The 17,824-nt window shown below is 47.5% G+C and overlaps 1 protein-coding gene across 1 annotated transcript in view; it reads right to left on the bottom strand.

The window, feature by feature from the left end:
* The window catches only part of LOC141054001 (uncharacterized), a 155,696-nt gene that overhangs the window by 98,157 nt on the left and 39,715 nt on the right, over positions 1-17,824 (bottom strand). The window lies entirely within an intron of this gene.

Genomic DNA, 17,824 nt, shown 5'->3' with positions numbered 1-17,824 from the left:
AGCTCAGGAGGTCGGAGCGTTGGGTCCCCATGTAGATGTAATACCCCACTCAGTTCACTGATTGGCTGCCGCACTGTTGATATGACATCAGCACCGCAGCCAGTCCCAGACACCGGGAGCAGGGTCGGCGTTAGGGGCAGGCAGACCAGGCAGCTGCCTAGGGCCCCTGCTCCTCCAGGGGCCCCCAGCCAGCGGCACATCACACAGCCGCTATGGGGCCCCTGTGAGGCAGGGGGGCCTGCCTGCCCCCAGCGCCGACTCCCGCCGCCACCGCATTGAAGGAGGCAGTGATGGAGGAGAGAGCGTCAGCTGAGGCTCCCTCTCCCATCATTCCCCGCTCTGCCTCTGACACAGCGGGGGCGCGATGACGTCATTGCGCTCTCACTGTGTGCCAGACAGAGCAGTAAGAGACAGGAGCAGCCAGCAGCGCGGGCACGAGGAGAAGGTGAGGAGTGTTTTTTTTTTTTTAAATCAGTATGAGTGTTGGACTGTGCGGCCACTCTGGGGGGGCTATATACCATGCTCAGCTGTATCATACCATGCTGGGGGGGCCATATACCATGCTGGGCTGTATCATACCATGCTGGGAGGGCTATATTCCATGCTGGGCTGTATTACACCATTCTGTATCATATCATGCTGGGGGGGCTATATACCATGCTGGGCCGTATTATACCAAGCTGGGATGTATTACACCATTCTGGGGGGGCTATATACCATGCTGGGCCGTATTATACCAAGCTGGGATGTATTACACCATTCTGGGGGGGCTATATACCATGCTGGGCCGTATTATACCAAGCTGGGATGTATTACACCATTCTGGGGCGCTGTATACCATGCTGGGCTGTATTATATCATGCTGGGCTGTATTACACCATTCTGGGGGGGCTATAAACCATGCTGGGCTGTATTATATCAGGCTGGGCTGTATCATACCATGCTGGGGGGGCTATATACCATGCTGGGCTGTATTACACCATTCTGGGGGGGCTATATACCATGCTGGGCTGTATTATACCATGCTGGGCTGTATTATACCATTCTGGGGGGCTATATACCATGCTGGGCTGTATTATACCGTGCTGGGCTGTATTATACAATTCTGGGGGGCTATATACCATGCTGAGCTGTATTATACCTTGCTGGGCTGTATTATACCATTCTAGGGGGGCTATATACCATGCTGGGCTGTATTATACTGTACTGGGCTGTATTATACCATTCTGGGGGGGCTATATACCATGCTGTGCTGTATTATACCATGCTGGGCTGTATTATACCATTCTGGGGGGCTATATACCATGCTGGGCTGTATTATACCGTGCTGGGCTGTATTATACCATTCTGGGGGGCTATATACCATGCTTGGCTGTATTCTACCATGTTGGGCTGTATTATACTATTCTGGGGGACTATATACCATACTGGGCTGTATTATACCATTCTGAGGGGGCTATATACCATGCTGGGCTATATTATACCATGCTGGACTGTATTATACCATGCTGGGGGGCTATACACCATGCTGGGCTGTATTATACTACTGGGCTGTATTATTCCATTCTGGGGGGCTATATACCATGCTGGGCTGTATTATACCATGGTGGGCTGTATACCATGGTGGGCTGTGCTGTATACCATGGTGGGCTGGGCTGTATAGCATGTGGTGCTGGGCTATATACTATGTGGCTGTGTTATATACCATGGGGTACATTTTACATTATATTCTATAGGGGGAGGCTGTGTTATATAATATGGGGGGGCTACATTATATTCTATGGGGAGGTGGGCTGTATTATATTCTATTTGGGGCTACATTATATTCTATGGGGGGCTGTATTATATTATATTCGATGGAGGATGCATTATACTATATGAGGAGGGCTACATTGTATTCTATGGAGGGGCTACATTATACTATATAAGGGGCTGCATTATATCCTATGAGGGGGTTGCCATATATTCTGTGGAGGGGCTGCATTATACTATATGGGGGTGGGGCTGCATTATTTTCTATGGGGGTTACATTATATTCTGTGGAGTGGCTGCATTATACTCTGGGGTAGCTGCATTATTCTCTAAGGGGTGGCTGCATTATACTATAAGAGGTGGGCTGCATTATATTCTATGGGGGTTACATTATATTTTATGGCGGGGCTGCATTATACTCTGTGGGGTGGCTGCATTATGCTCTATGGGGTGGCTGCATTATACTATATGTGGGCTGCGTTATACTGTATTGAGGACTATGGGGAATACATTATATGAAGAACTATGGGTGACTATGGCGGTGCATTATACTATATGGAGAACTATGACGAGTGTATTATACTATATGGAGGACTGAGCAGTGTATTTTAATATATGGAGGGCTATGAGAAGTTTATTATACTATATAGAGGACTGAGGAGTGTATTATACTATATGGAGGACTATGGGGCAGATTATATTATATGGAGGACTATGGGGTGTAAACTGTAGATGTGCTGCTGATAACATGATACTGTATGGTGATCTGTTAGGGTGTGTGCACACGTTGCGGATTAGTCTGTGACTTTTTCTGCAGAGAATCCATATATCTTGGCCGAAACCGCAGGGTAAAACACATGCATTTTTCCTGCGGATTCCTAGCATGTGTACAGTGGATTTGATGCAGGTTCTAGTGCGGTTTGGCAGTGCGGATGAGAGAGAGAGATTGATTTGTATGTCCCGGAACGTACACTACAGCTGCGGTTCCGCAAAAAAGAAGTAACATGCTGTGGAAAATAAACCGCAGCAAATCTGTGTGGAATTTTCCGCAGCATGTGCATGGCGAATTTGGTTTTCCATAGGTTTACATGGTACTGTAAACCGCATGGAAACTGCTGCGGATCCGCAGGACCAAATCCGCTGCGGATCCGCAGCAAAAACCGCAACGTGTGCACACACCCTTAGTGATCCATTAGTGATCGTTCTGTTCCCATCATTCTTTCTCAGACGGTGGAAAGAGGCCGGGAAACAAGTGATGAACAACTTCTTCAGTATTGTCGATCACACTCATTTAGCGGACTGAACTCAGCGCATGTAAATACAATCGAAATGCTTCTGTGATGTGCTATATGTTATCATTTGGGGCCCCAATTTAAACTTTGCCTAGGGCCCCACTTTGCCTAAAACCGGCCCTGACCGGGAGCAGCTGCATTATGATCGGAGTCCGTGAAGCCCACCGCTATGTGTTCTGGAATGATTCGAGCAGTCCGGCTAATTCACATTATGCCACGCACATCACAATCCCTAGATTAGGAGCAGTGTGACATTCTCTCATGAAAGCTTCTTTGTGGTGTTGCCTACGTGGTCTCTAGACCAAAGTCTGGTTATCATTGTGTCTAAAACGAAAGCTGGCCTCATCTCTAATGAGGATAGACCTCCATTCCAGCCTCCGGCCCCTATCTTATTACTGCGTATACATATATATCCATCAGGAATCGGTTCTGCTGGCTCCAGCGCAGTCTGACTTGCTGTAAAGTGATAACTGGTGTCAGCGACGTCAGTGAACAGAACACTGCAGACGTGGCGGACACTAGAGTCAGCACATGACAAGTGTGCAAAGCCCTCCTCGTGGTTACATGATAATTGCTGGAACCAGCAGAGCCCGGCCAAGTATATATTATATTATGTTATGTGTCTGGTGTCTGTACCACCTGGTATCTACTTTATTCACTGTGTATGGAGCCGATGGAAATAGCCAAGGGCAGCGCTCAGCAGCTCTATAGATAATGGAGAGAGCAGAGGCCGAGCATGCACAACTCTGCTCCATCTAGGAGCAGACTGCAGAGCCTTGTTCTCAGAATCTCTGGGGGGCCCAGTGGTCGAATCCCCAGTGATTAGCAAGTTATCCCCGATCCATTATCGGTGAATAACCCTTTAAAGCGATAGATTGATTTTCCTATTCTTTACAATAACAGTATGTGGTGCTAATAAAAATATGGATATCTTATAGCCTACATATTGTAATATATTGATTAGTCCATATTGAAGTTAGCCTGTAATGTCAGCATTTGAAGGCCCCATATCCAGTTCTTGGAAACCAGGGTTCATAAGGTCAGACCCACAATGGATATTGAGATGCAGCCTTAGTATTGAGTATACTAAAATACAATGATTGTTGAAACAGTATGTTTAATCTGGATTACTGGAAAGGATTAACCTTTGTGTACGCTGTTGACTTACTTGAATTTTAAGAGCAGTGAATGGTGTGAGTATATTGACAAGGCATCATCTGATATTTGTGTCATATGGGGGTTAAAAGTGGACCAGGCATATAGACAATTGCACATTATTGTACATAAGGCCATAGAAATATGGCTGGGGAAGCCTAATGTAGAACCAGGAATATAGTTGGCGATCTGAAACCATTATAGTGTATTCAATCTTAAAGATCTCTTTAACTGTAGTCTGAAATATATATATATTTTGTGCTAGGGTTCTGATCATAGCATGTTGTTGGAAACTTTGTTCTGTGTATGATTTACTCTTATCATATGTAAATATTAGGACAGGAGTAAAATAGTCCGAAGAGGCAAGTTTTGTTTGATGTTATTTATTCATGATAGCTGGCCTCTGTCATGTGATTGGAACATCAGACAACTAACTTGTGTATTTTCATGTTTACACAATATTATATTGTGTAAACCTTTGTTTAAAGCATATAAAAGCCGGGGAGGCAGTCAGAAGAGGCAGGAGCTTTGTTGACCTGTGTGAGAGGACGCTCTTCACAGTGTAGGTCTAGGAAGCATTCTGTCTTCGCTGACCGCTTCTCCAGCTGAAGTATTTCCGGACAGACGTAAATGCCCCTAGTGAAGATTATTTTCTCTTCTTCTTTCTGATGTGAGTATATGTACCAAACCCTTTGTAGTTTGAATATATAAGTATACGCAATATCATACTATTTTCTATGTCTATATCATTGTCATATATTCCATTAATTTGGTGTTTTATCATTTGAAGTTGGTCATTGCATAATAAAATTGTGTCATATCCAAGTGGTGCCTTCTTTAAAGCCGTATCCAAACCTTATTGCTAAACAGTTGGCAATACACAGTATCATACATGCACCGAAAACAAATATCTTCACACATACATACACATATATCTTACGTACAAATATCCACACAAAAACACATACACACATACAGTATCAGGGGTGGGATTCAAATTTTTAACAACAGGTTCTGTGTTTGTGTGTAGGAAAACCACACCCATTTTAAGCCACACCCATTTTAAACCACACCGGTTATTAAGCTACACCAATTTACACGCACCTTTTCCTCAAACATATACAAGTAGGGGTGCAGTCAAACAGTTGAAAAAAAATAAATTGGAATGAGATCAGAACAGGTCCCCAATAGGCAGGCATAGGTCCCAAATAGGCAGCACAGGTCCCCAATAGGCAGCATTGGTCCCCAATAGGCAGCACAGGTCCCCAATAGGCAGCACAGGTCCCCAATAGGCAGCACAGGTCTCCAATAGGCAGCATTGTTCCCTATAGGCAGTACAGATCCCCAATAGGCAGTACAGGTCCCCAATAGGCAGCTCAGGCCCCCAATAGGCAGCACAGGTCCCTATTAGGCAGCATTGGTCCCCAATAGGCAGCACAGGTCCCCAATAGACAGCACGGGTCCACAATAGGCAGCATTGTTCCCTATAGACAGCACAGGTCCCCAATATGCAGGCACAGGTCCCCAATAGGCATCACAGGTCCCCAATAGGCAGCACAGACATACTGACGGGGCAATGGAGTACAGTACACAGTGACAGGCTGCGACGTGTCTGCAGTAAGTGAGTCCCGTGATTGACCAGGCCTCCTAGATGGCCCCCAGGCCCCGCACCACCCATCCTGCTCCACCGTGCTGCTGCACACACACTGGCAGCACACCACCACTGCACCGGTGACCGGGGTGATGAGGATGATGGTGACACGCAGGCCGCACAGCACAGCTCACACTGGGTAGGTAGCAGCGCACGGTGACTCCCCCAGATACCCAATAGCGGCAAAGCTCTGCCGCAGGTATCAGTGCACGGGGTCTGCTGGGGTCCGGCAGGGTGTGTGCTCAGTCAGAGTGCACGGACGTATCAGTGCGCCGCACGCGGTGTCCGGCGGGCGGGGCTAACATCTAGGAAGTCGAAGCAGAGAGTCCTCCTCTTACTCCTCTCCCCTTGCGCGTCGGCGCCGCTGCAAAGTACCAGATCGCGGCTCTGGATCTCCCTGGTTCGGGGAACTGGCTGCTTTTTTAACAACCGGTTCCACCGAACCGGGGAGAACCGGCCAAATCCCACCCCGGTACAGTATACACATATACATATAAACATACTATACACACACATACACCGTACATTTACACACATATCATACATACATATAGACATACACATATACTGTACATACACACACATATATACCATACATATATACACACACATACATGCACATAGATATAGTAACATAATTAGCAAGGCCGAAAAAGACATGTGTCCTTCCAGTTCAGCATATATTCCATCATAAAAAATCCCCAGATCTATGTCCTTCTAAAGAACCTAATCACTAGAGTGGAGCGACTTTTGGTTTTTTAAGGTCGAGTTTCGTTTCGTGAAACCCGACTTTTCCAAAAGTCGGGTCCAGCAAGATCGGCCGATTATAGGGAAAAGTCGGGGTCGTCCCGAAACACGAAACCCAATGTAAGTCAATGGGGAATAAAAGTCGGCAGTGAGAGGAGGACAGGAAACACACCTACAGTGCCCATTTGAATGCCAAAAGCATCAATTCTTCTTACTTAAGCTTGTCAACCTTAATTAACTTCATAATACAAGTTACGCACTGAAAAATGGGGGTTATTTGGCTAAAGTTGTGGGGGGGTAGGGCTGGCTCCAGGTTTTCATGTGCCCTGGGCGAAAGAGCGCCCCTTTAACACATACCACAACTCATCATGCTCCGATACGGCAGAGAAATAGCGGTATAGTACAATGAAAAATACTTCACTTTTTACATCTCATGATGAGGCCCATCTATTTCTCCATACAGAATCATTGGTCCCATATAATGTTTGAAACAGTATATGATGAGCTCCACATAATGCTACAGTATATGTTGGTCCCCATGGATGAAGCTCCACTGTCTTATGGGCCCAAATAATGCTCCAAACATAATGGGCCCCATTTCTAATGCTCTAGTGTATAATGGGCCCTGTAAATGCTGCTCCAGTGTCTGATGTCCACTTTTGGAATGTTCCAGTGTATGGTGGGCCCCATCTATCATTCTCCAGAGTATAGTGCTCCCCAAAAATTGCTGTCCCAACATTGAAAACAATCAAATAAGTCTCCTCGCTAGGGAATCCCTGTACTAGTCTGGACTCCTCGTCGTCCCCATCTTCCATCTCACTGCACAGTATTTCAACCTTGCAAGTGCTGTGATCCTGAGCAAGCAGGGGGGGCCCACTCGTTGGCGACGGCACTGGCACAGGGCCCCTGATAGTACGGTGGTGTGTCTGATGGTGGGTGGGCCGAACCTGCACTTTCATCTGCAGCTTCCTCTTTGTCACCGTGTAAGATGGAACTGTATATGGGAAGGGTAACCTGAGTTTCATCAGGGTCAGATTCAGGCCGTGTAGCGTGCGAGGGGAATGTAGTGGTCTGGGTCAATGTACCAGCAGATTCATCGAGCAGTGGCTGGGCATCAGTGCACTTGTGTCGCCCCCAGGAGTACGGTCGCCACAGTGGCATTACCTTCCTCCTAGGGAGTGTGATGTCATGCTTGGGAGCAACGAAGGATCTCTCTAGCAGGTTAACTAATTGGGCGGCGTTATTCCCACGAGTCATGACCCTCCAAACAGCATTCATGAAGGCAAAGTGTTTGTTTTACGTGGGCAGTATGGTTGCAAAGCTGAACCTTAAAGGAATGTCCAGAAGGGCACCACCAGGAGTGGAGCCTACGGTTAAATTCGACTCCACCTGGGAAACCTCAACCATGCCAGCTACAGAAAAGATGCACACATTGCAAGCTTAATTCCGTTAACGAACGAGACTCCGTCATGCCCCGCGGTCCGAGTCCGGCTTACTAGAGGGACACGTGAGGCTCTGGCACATGAGATTGGCCAATAACTGGTGTGTCATGCCCTTACATGTCTGTGGCTGCATGTGCGCTACACTGAAAAGGCCAGCGTTTGTCGCTTACAGGTGCAGATAACCCGCTGAACAACGTTAGTGATGGGGATCACTGATTACAATTATTACCCGCGAACGATGATTTCCCAGTAAGTGCAGGTCAACCGCAGTTCCGGAATTAGGCCTAACCGTCATTCCTGAAAAAATGAAAAACTTACGTGTGCAAACCACAGGTGCTGTAGCTTGCTTAACAGCTCGCCAGCCGTTCTCACGCCCAGTATGGATTACACGTGATTGCACAAAGGTGAGAAAGGGTACCGTATCCCCGAATAACATGTATGGATAGCGTACACATTCAAAATATATGTCTATACATCAGGAGGCAGGCTCAGACGGTGATAGGCCCAGTATGGCTTGCATGTGATTGCACAAAGGTGAGAAAGGGTACCGTATCCCCGGATAACTTGTATGGATAGCGTACACATTCAAAATATATGTCTATACATCAGGAGGCAGGCTCAGACGGTGTTAGGCCCAGTATGGATTGCACGTGATTGCACAAAGGTGAGAAAGGGTACCGTATCCCCGGATAACATGTATGGATAGCGTACACATTCAAAATATATGTCTATACATCAGGAGGCAGGCTCAGACGGTGTCAGGCACAGTATGGCTTGCACGTGATTGCACAAAGGTGAGAAAGGGTACCGTATCCCCGGATAACATGTATGGGTAGCGTACACATTCAAAATATATGTCTATACATCAGGAGGCAGGCTCAGACGGTGTCAGGCACAGTATGGATTTGACGGCCCAGACTACACAGCGGAGGAGCAGGGAGAGGTAAAGATTGCAAATGCTGGGGCCCTGCCCAAGCAAGGGGGGCCCACTCGTGGGCGTCGGTACTGGCACTGGGCCCCTCATAGTACGGCGGTGTGTCTGACGGCGGGTGTGCACCACCACCGTCAGAGACACTTGATTGCACTATGAGGGTCCCTGTGCCAGTGCCCGCGCCCAAGAGTCGGCCTACCCACCTGTCCAGGGCAACGGCACTCGCACGGTGTCTTGCTCTAGGTGGTGACCATGGCCATGGGGGGGGAGGCAGCACAGTTAAGGAGTTTTTGAAAGTGGCATATGTTGATGTTGGACATTCAGCTGATGCAAAAGGCGAAATAGGTCAAGTCCCAGGAAGAGGTGGACCAAAGCAAGCCATTTTTCTGTCACCCTATGTGTCATCAGGGGAAGGTGGGACAAAATCCTTGGAAACCCATGCATGGTTCATTTTAATGAAGGTTAGATCATCCACATTTTGGGTTGACAGACGGGTCCTTTTTTCTGTCAGGATTGATCCAGCTGCACTGAAGACTCTTTCCGATAGCACACTTGCAGCTGGGCAAGCGAGCTCCTGTAAGGCATATTGTGCCAATTCAGGCCAGGTGTCCAGTTTAGCGGCCCAATAGTCAAAGGGGAATGACCTGTGTGGGAGAACATCGATATGGGAGGAAAAGTAGTTTGTAACCATAGTTGACAACTGCTGTCTCCTGTCACTTTCCATCGATGCAGTATTACCAGTTGTGTGAGCGGTACTTGAAAAATCAGTCCACAACATTGTCATGAAACCCCTGTCTCCAACGCCACTTCTGCTGTGTGCACCAGGAACACCTCTGCCAAGCTGCCCCCGGCCCGTACGGCTCGTGTGAGAACCATCACCGCTGCTGTGTGCTGGGAATGCCTCAAGCAACCGATTTACCAGAGTTGCTTGTTTATTAGCCAATATTAGGTCAAGGTTCTCCTGTGGCATGATGTTTTGTAATTTGCCTTTATAGCGTGGATCCAGGAAGCTGGCCAACCAGTAGTCATCATCGTTCATCATTTTGGCAATGCGGGGGTCCCTTTTTAGGATCAGCAAGGCATAATCTGACATGTGGGCCAATGTTCCCGGTGTCAATGATGCACTGCGAGTGCTGGTTGGAGGAGCACTTTCTGGAAAATCCACATTCCTCCAGTCACGCACAAACCCTGTACCAGACCTTGCCACGCCAACATTTTCACTTGCCCCACGAGATGCATCCTCCTCCCCTAAGTAATCATCCCCATCATCCTCCTCCTCTTCTTCCTCCACCTCATCCAGGAGAGGTCCCTGAGCAGACAATGGCTGAATGTCATCAAGGATTCCCTCCTCCTCATCAACATTGGCTGCAGAAGCCTGCTCCTTAAGGTGCGTCAAAGTTTGCATGAGCAGACGCATAAGTGGGATGCTCATGCTTAGGATGGCGTCGTCTGCGCTTACCAGCCGTGTGCATTCCTTAAAACACTGAAGGACTTTACAGAGGTCTTTCAGCTTCGACCACTGCACACCTGTCAACTCCATGTCTGCTCTCAAAGTGCCTGGCCGTGTATCCTCCCACAAATGCATTATGGCCTGCCTCTGCTCGCACAGCCGCTCCACCATGTGCAGGGTGGAGTTCCACCTTGTTGCAATGTCGATAATGAGGCGGTGGTTGGGAAGGTGGAGCAATCGCTGCAGCTTCTGCATACGAACGGAGTGTACAGGCGACCGGCGGATGTGCGCGCACAGTCTTCGCACCTGCTGGAGCAGGGCTGTTAACTCCGGATAATTTTTGAGGAAGCACTGCACCACCAGGTTCAAGGTGTGAGCCAAGCAAGGTATGTGGCTGAGTTTTGAAAGTGCTGTGGCTGCCACAAAATTACGGCCGTTATCACTAACTACCTTGCCTGCCTCAAGATGTACACTGCCCAGCCATGACTCAGTTTGTCGCTTCAAGTACTCGGCCAGCACCTCGGCGGTGTGTCTGTCGCCCAAACACATCATCTGCAACACAGCCTGCTGACGCTTTCCACTAGCTGCTCGATAGGGGGACACCTCGTGTGCAACAGTGGCAGCTGCAGATGGAGTGCTCGTACGACTGCGCTCTGTGGATGAGCTTTCGCTTCTGGAGGAGGAGGAGGAGGAGGGTCGAAGGCCTACAGCCAACTGTTTCCTATACCGTGGGCTAGGCAGCACTGTCCCACCACCGCTGTCCCCTGTGGACCCTGCATCCACCACATTAACCCAGTGCGCAGTGATGGACACGTAACGGCCCTGGCCATGCCGACTGGACCATGCATCAGTTGTGAGGTGCACCTTTCCGCTCACTGACTGCTTGAGTGCATGGACAATGCGGTCTTTCACATGATGGTGGAGGGCTGGGATGGCTTTGCGAGAGAAGAAGTGGCGACTGGGTAGGTCATAGCGTGGTACTGCATAGGCCATGAGTTCGCGGAAAGCTGCGCTTTCCACCAACCGAAAGGGCATCATCTCAAACGAGATTAGTTTGGCAATGTGGGCGTTCAAACCCAGTGTACGCGGATGAGAGACTGAGTACTTTCTTGACCTACTCATAGTGTCTGGGAGGGTGAGCTGGACTTGAGAGCTGCATATGGTGGAAGTAGCGGTGGACAGGGCGGACTGAGAGAGGGTTGATGATGGTGATGGAGTTGTTGTTCTTTCTGATGGCCTAGAATCAGTCTTTCGTTGATATAACAGTGGGATTCCCTGACTGCTGTGGCCTTGCAACGACACCTCAACATTTGCTGCTGTGCTAACCGGTAGGCTTACAGTGGGGGAAACAATGTAGCGCTGCTGACTACCTTCGTTGTGATCAGTTGCACATGTGGCACTTGAGGTTTGGTGTTGTGTCCATGCTTGCAAGTGCATGGTGGTTAAATGTCTAAGCATGCAACTGGTATTCAAATTTTTCAGATTTTTCCCTCGGCTAAAGGTCTTTGCACACTTCTTACAGATAACCTTGGCCTGATCATGAGGATTTTGTTCAAAAAAGTGCCACACTGCACTCTTCCTACCTTGGCAGACATTTTGCGGCCTAGCACGCTGTGATCTTTTGACCCTCTGGACAAGCTGTCCAGCAACTCTTTTGATTTTTGGAACCTGTCTTTGGAGTGCTCCGGGCCTGCTAGATAACAGCTGTTGCGATGTCGATGTCTGCTGTGGATGCTCCTCATCTGAGCTATTGGAAGCAGCACCCTCTTCCCCCAATTGATGCCAATCTGGGTCAACAACTGGGTCATCCATCACCTCCTCTTCAATGTCATGTGCACCTTCCTCTGTGTCACCGTGTATGGTGGTATAGTGTGCGGGATGGGGCACCTGAGTCTCATCAGGGTCAGAATCTGGCTCTGTACACTGCGAGGACAATGTAGTGCTCTGAGTGAATGTACCAGCAGAATCATCTATCAGCGGCTGTGCATCAGTGCACTCCATGTCAGATTCATCTTGGCCTGGGTAATTCACCATTTCACTTGATAATCCAGGCATGGTATGTGAAAACAGCTCCATGGAGTAATCAGTAGTATGGCTTGCGTCATCCTTCAATCTTGGTCGGGGTGAAGGACACAAGGAAAGGTGTGGTTCATGAACATGAGCCTCCAATGACGACTCAGTGCTTTTACTTTTTACAACTTCAGAAGAGGAGGCGATAGAGCTGGAGGCTGAGTCAGCAATGTAAGACAAAACTTTTTCCTGATGCTCTGGCTTTAAAAGCGGTTTGCCAACTCCTAGAAAACTAAGCCTTCGAAGCCTTATGGAGCCAGACGATGACGCAGGCTCAACACCTCCTGCATTCGGTCCTATTTTGCTCTTGCCACTACCATCAGATCCACCACCAACACCATCATTACCAGCTGCCAACCCCCGCCCAATTCCAAGGCCTCTTCCACCAGCCTTCCTCATTTTTTGTAGAAATGTAGACAAAATCCAACAAACTATATAGTAATGTAAAACAAGGTACAAGGTGTCTATAGGACAGGGGAGATTTTGAATTTCTGCACACACTGGTGGACACTGGACACTTTTGGATTGTGTGAGGCCCACTGAATATTAAAGCGCTATGTCACAGGCTCGATGGCACACGTGTGAAAAAAGTGACTAGAGGATAAGGGAGATTTTGAATTTCTGCACACACTTGTGGACACTGGACACTTTTGGATTGTGTGAGGCCCACTGAATATTAGAGCGCTATGTCACAGGCTCGATGGCACAGGTGTGAAAAAAGTGACTAGAAGATAAGGGAGATTTTGAATTTCTGCACACACTTGTGGACACTGGACACTTTTGGATTGTGTGAGGCCCACTGAATATTAGAGCGCTATGTCACAGGCTCGATGGCACAGGTGTGAAAAAAGTGACTAGAGGATAAGGGAGATTTTGAATTTCTGCACACACTTGTGGACACTGGACACTTTTGGATTGTGTGAGGCCCACTGAATATTAGAGCGCTATGTCACAGGCTTGATGGCACAGGTGTGAAAAAAGTGACTACAGGATAAGGGAGATTTTGAATTTCTGCACACACTTGTGGACACTGGACACTTTTGGATTGTGTGAGGCCCACTGAATATTAGAGCGCTATGTCAGAGGCTCGATGGCACAGGTGTGAAAAAAGTGACTAGAGGATAAGGGAGATTTTGAATTTCTGCACACACTTGTGGACACTGGACACTTTTGGATTGTGTGAGGCCCACTGAATATTAGAGCGCTATGTCACTGGCTCGATGGCACAGGTGTGAAAAAAGTGACTAGAGGATAAGGGAGATTTTGAATTTCTGCACACACTTGTGGACACTGGACACTTTTGGATTGTGTGAGGCCCACTGAATATTAGAGCGCTATGTCACAGGCTCGATGGCACAGGTGTGAAAAAAGTGACTAGAGGATAAGGGAGATTTTGAATTTCTGCACACACTTGTGGACACTGGACACTTTTGGATTGTGTGAGGCCCACTGAATATTAGAGCGCTATGTCACAGGCTCGATGGCACAGGTGTGAAAAAAGTGACTAGAGGATAAGGGAGATTTTGAATTTCTGCACACACTTGTGGACACTGGACACTTTTGGATTGTGTGAGGCCCACTGAATATTAGAGCGCTATGTCACAGGCTTGATGGCACAGGTGTGAAAAAAGTGACTACAGGATAAGGGAGATTTTGAATTTCTGCACACACTTATGGACACTGGACACTTTTGGATTGTGTGAGGCCCACTGAATATTAGAGCGCTATGTCAGAGGCTCGATGGCACAGGTGTGAAAAAAGTGACTAGAGGATAAGGGAGATTTTGAATTTCTGCACACACTTGTGGACACTGGACACTTTTGGATTGTGTGAGGCCCACTGAATATTAGAGCGCTATGTCACTGGCTCGATGGCACAGGTGTGAAAAAAGTGACTAGAGGATAAGGGAGATTTTGAATTTCTGCACACACTTGTGGACACTGGACACTTTTGGATTGTGTGAGGCCCACTTAATATCTGAGCGCTATGTCACAGGCTCGATGGCACAGGTGTGAAAAAAGTGACTAGAGGATAAGGGAGATTTTGAATTTCTGCACACACTAGTGGACAATGGACACTTTCGGATTGTGTGAGGCCCACTGAATATCACAGCGCTATGTCACAGGCAGAAATTGGCTAGTGTATCACAAACTACAAGGTGTATGTAGAATTGGGCAGAATAGGAATCTCCTTAGAGTGTAGGTCTGTAAGAACGGAACAAGTCCTCCACTTATCCTTCCACAGTGACACACAGATAGCTTCACTGTGGCCGTGATAACAGCCGTTACACGGTACTGAGAGGAGCGTGCACGTACACGGCTGTCCGGTGTACGTTAAATTGTCAAGCTCCGTGTTTTTTAAGTATACGGACTGACACATGCTGTCTCTCTATAGTTTTGAATGCGATCAAACAGCAAATATATTTAACTGTTTGAAAGCTAGACAAAACTAGTAGGTGCAGGTCTGTAAGAACGGAACATGTCCTCGACTTATTCTCACAGAGTGACACACAGATAGCTTCACTGTGGCTGTGATAACAGCCGTTACATGGTACTGTGTAAGGAGCGTACACCGCAGTATGGTGTGAAAAAATGCACGCTCAGTACCTCAGCAGGACAAAAAAAAAAATTGGGATTGCTTTTAAAAAAGCAGTTTTCAGAGCAGTGGGTAAACAGCAATGCAGCTGTCAGGAAGCCTTAGAAGGCAGCCTAACAACCAACACCACTGATACACCACAATATAGCCTCCCCTTGCACTGCACACAGTGACTGGTGTGTTGTACAGGCACAATCGCTAGCAGCAGAAGCAGTTTTTTTTTCTTCTTCCCTGCCTAACGCTCTCCCTACAGAATCAGCAGCAACCTCTCCCTATGCTAAGATCGGCAGAAGTAAGATGGCGGTCGGCGTGCACGCCCTTTTATACCAAAGCAAGCCAATCACTTGCATGCCCTTCTGAAAGATGGTGGTGACCCGTGCCTATGTCATCACGTTGCCCACAGTGTCCGTGGATCCTGATTGGCTGAAAAAGAGCGCAAAACAAACTTTTGAAACGCGACTTTGGCGCGTAAGTCGCCGACCTCGTGGCCGACCTCATCCTAGGGTCGGGTTCCGTTTCATGAAACCCGACTTTGCCAAAAGTCGGCGACTTTTGAAATTTTTCGACCCGTTTCGCTCAACTCTAGTGGCTAAGATTAATGTTTCAGGTGCACCCTGGCCTCCCATCACGTGCAAACAATGTCCATTACTTCTCATACCTGTGGTTTCACTTTCTGCTCCGTCAGGGTCCCCTCTGTGCTGCTAAAGGCTCCCTATAGACGGTTCCGCACAAATCGAGACAGTCCATTTCAACTTTCAAATGAACAACTTTACCGGTTCGTTTACGCAGCACATTCATATTCTTCACAGCATCAACAAGTTCCACATTGCACGTTTCTTCCACTTTCCCTGTATTTCTCTCTATCACACGGCACGTACCCAGGTCGGACCATATCATGCGGTACCTCAGCGTCCTCCCCGTCCAGATCTGCTACAGTTAGGCGTTCCCCAGTCTGATTTGCCCTAGACATAAGAGCATCAGCCCCCGAAGTCAGCTGCCACATGGTGTGCGACCTGCCTTTCTGTACTGTTTTGACTTCTCCTGCAGTTCTTCTTACGGCCTACAGTACATTGCGGGGTCATACCGCCATTGGTGGTAACGCAGCGTCCTCCCTGTTCAAACTCACTGCGCTTGGGGGTTCCCTCAGCCATTTTGCCCCAGATCTGAGGGCATCAGCCCATGCGATAAGTTGCCACATAAGTGGACAGATTAGACCAAGATAGAGGTTTTTAGTAAAGCACATCATTTGACTATTTACTGAAAACAAAATGAGGGCAACAAAGAAAAGAACACAGTACCTACAGTCAGATATGGTGGAGGATCAAAGATATTTGTGGTTGTTTTGCTGCCTCTGGCACTGGGTGCATTGACTAGGTGCAAGGAATCAAGAAATCTGAAGATCACCAAAGATTTTTGGTTGTAATGTAGTGCCCAGTGTCAGAAAGCTGGGCTTGTATCATTGGTTGATGGGACTAAGAAACTTTATGCAACAGTCATAATATGTTGACTATGAAAAGTATCATCAGAGTGTTTGTTCTCAGAGCATTCCGTGAAGTGTACTGTCAGTGTACTCCTGGCCTTCAGTAATAAACATTATCTTCTTTAAGATTTTATCTCTTGAGTCCTATTCCACAACAGTAAGAATATCCCATAATATATAAGGCATACATTATTTAACAATGGCCAAACATGTATTGTACACCTGACAGGAGGAATAACACTGTACTGTACACCTGACAACAGGAGTAATACTCTGTACTGTGCACCTGACAAGAGTAAAACACTATACACCTGACAGGAGGAAAAATCTACTGTACTGTGCACCTCACAGGAGGAGTAACATACTGTACACCTGACAGGAGGAATTGTGGCACCCCAGGAGTCTGGTTGCCACAGTGGCATTGCCTCCCTCACAGGGGGTAATGTCATGCCTGGAAGCAAAGAGGGTTCCCTTTACAGGTAACAGCAGCATCCAACACTTTTCCTGACTTCAGACCAGAAGAAGGGGGAGCTCAAAACCTGGTTTCAGGGAAGCTTCCCTATACGTTCTGGCCTGGAGGCGGGGCTAGTCAGTCAGTAGCAGAGAGACTGCAAGAGACAGTCTGAGGGAGACAGAGAGGAGAGAGGAAGTAAGGAAGAACTTGAGGAGTGAAGCTGTAGATAAGCTCACTCCAGGGCCAAGTGCTGGAGACTGGACGCCGGAGTCCGTGGTTGTGCGGGTACTGAAGTCCCAGCAGCTAAATCCCGAGGGCACCTTTCTTCATTCTTATTGCATGTGATTGTCTGTATATTCATACTTTCTACATAAACTATATATAAAACAAGGGTATGAAAGGAAATAACCGAGGTCTCATGCTGTCATCCACTCACAGTTCTAAGGGGCAGGAGGGAGCGAGTGACCATCTTCTCACTACTCCTGCATGGAGAGGTTGACCCTAGGACAGACCCTACTGTAACCCTTTAAACCACCTGAGTTCAGGGCAGCCTCTTTATGCTCAAGCACAAATTGTGCCAATAATATTGGCCCATGTCTGAGAAATATATGATTTTTGGGGGGATGGTTTTAGTCTACCCAAGCATCAGGAGAGCACATGATAAGATTCAATAAAATATAGTCGTATATTGAATATTCATGAAGGATTTATAGTAGGAAAATACAGAATACGACATGTTTTATTGTTTTCTTTATTGTATCCTTGAGACTATTTGGTCATTACATATAATCTTTGTACTAACCAG

Source organism: Dendrobates tinctorius, unplaced genomic scaffold (genome assembly GCF_039654945.1).
Source record: "Dendrobates tinctorius isolate UK_male_01 unplaced genomic scaffold, ASM3965494v1 ptg000173l, whole genome shotgun sequence".
Lineage (NCBI taxonomy): Eukaryota > Metazoa > Chordata > Amphibia > Anura > Dendrobatidae > Dendrobates > Dendrobates tinctorius.
The sequence above is the reverse complement of the archived record's forward strand: the minus strand, read 5'-3'. Positions and strand labels throughout refer to the sequence as shown.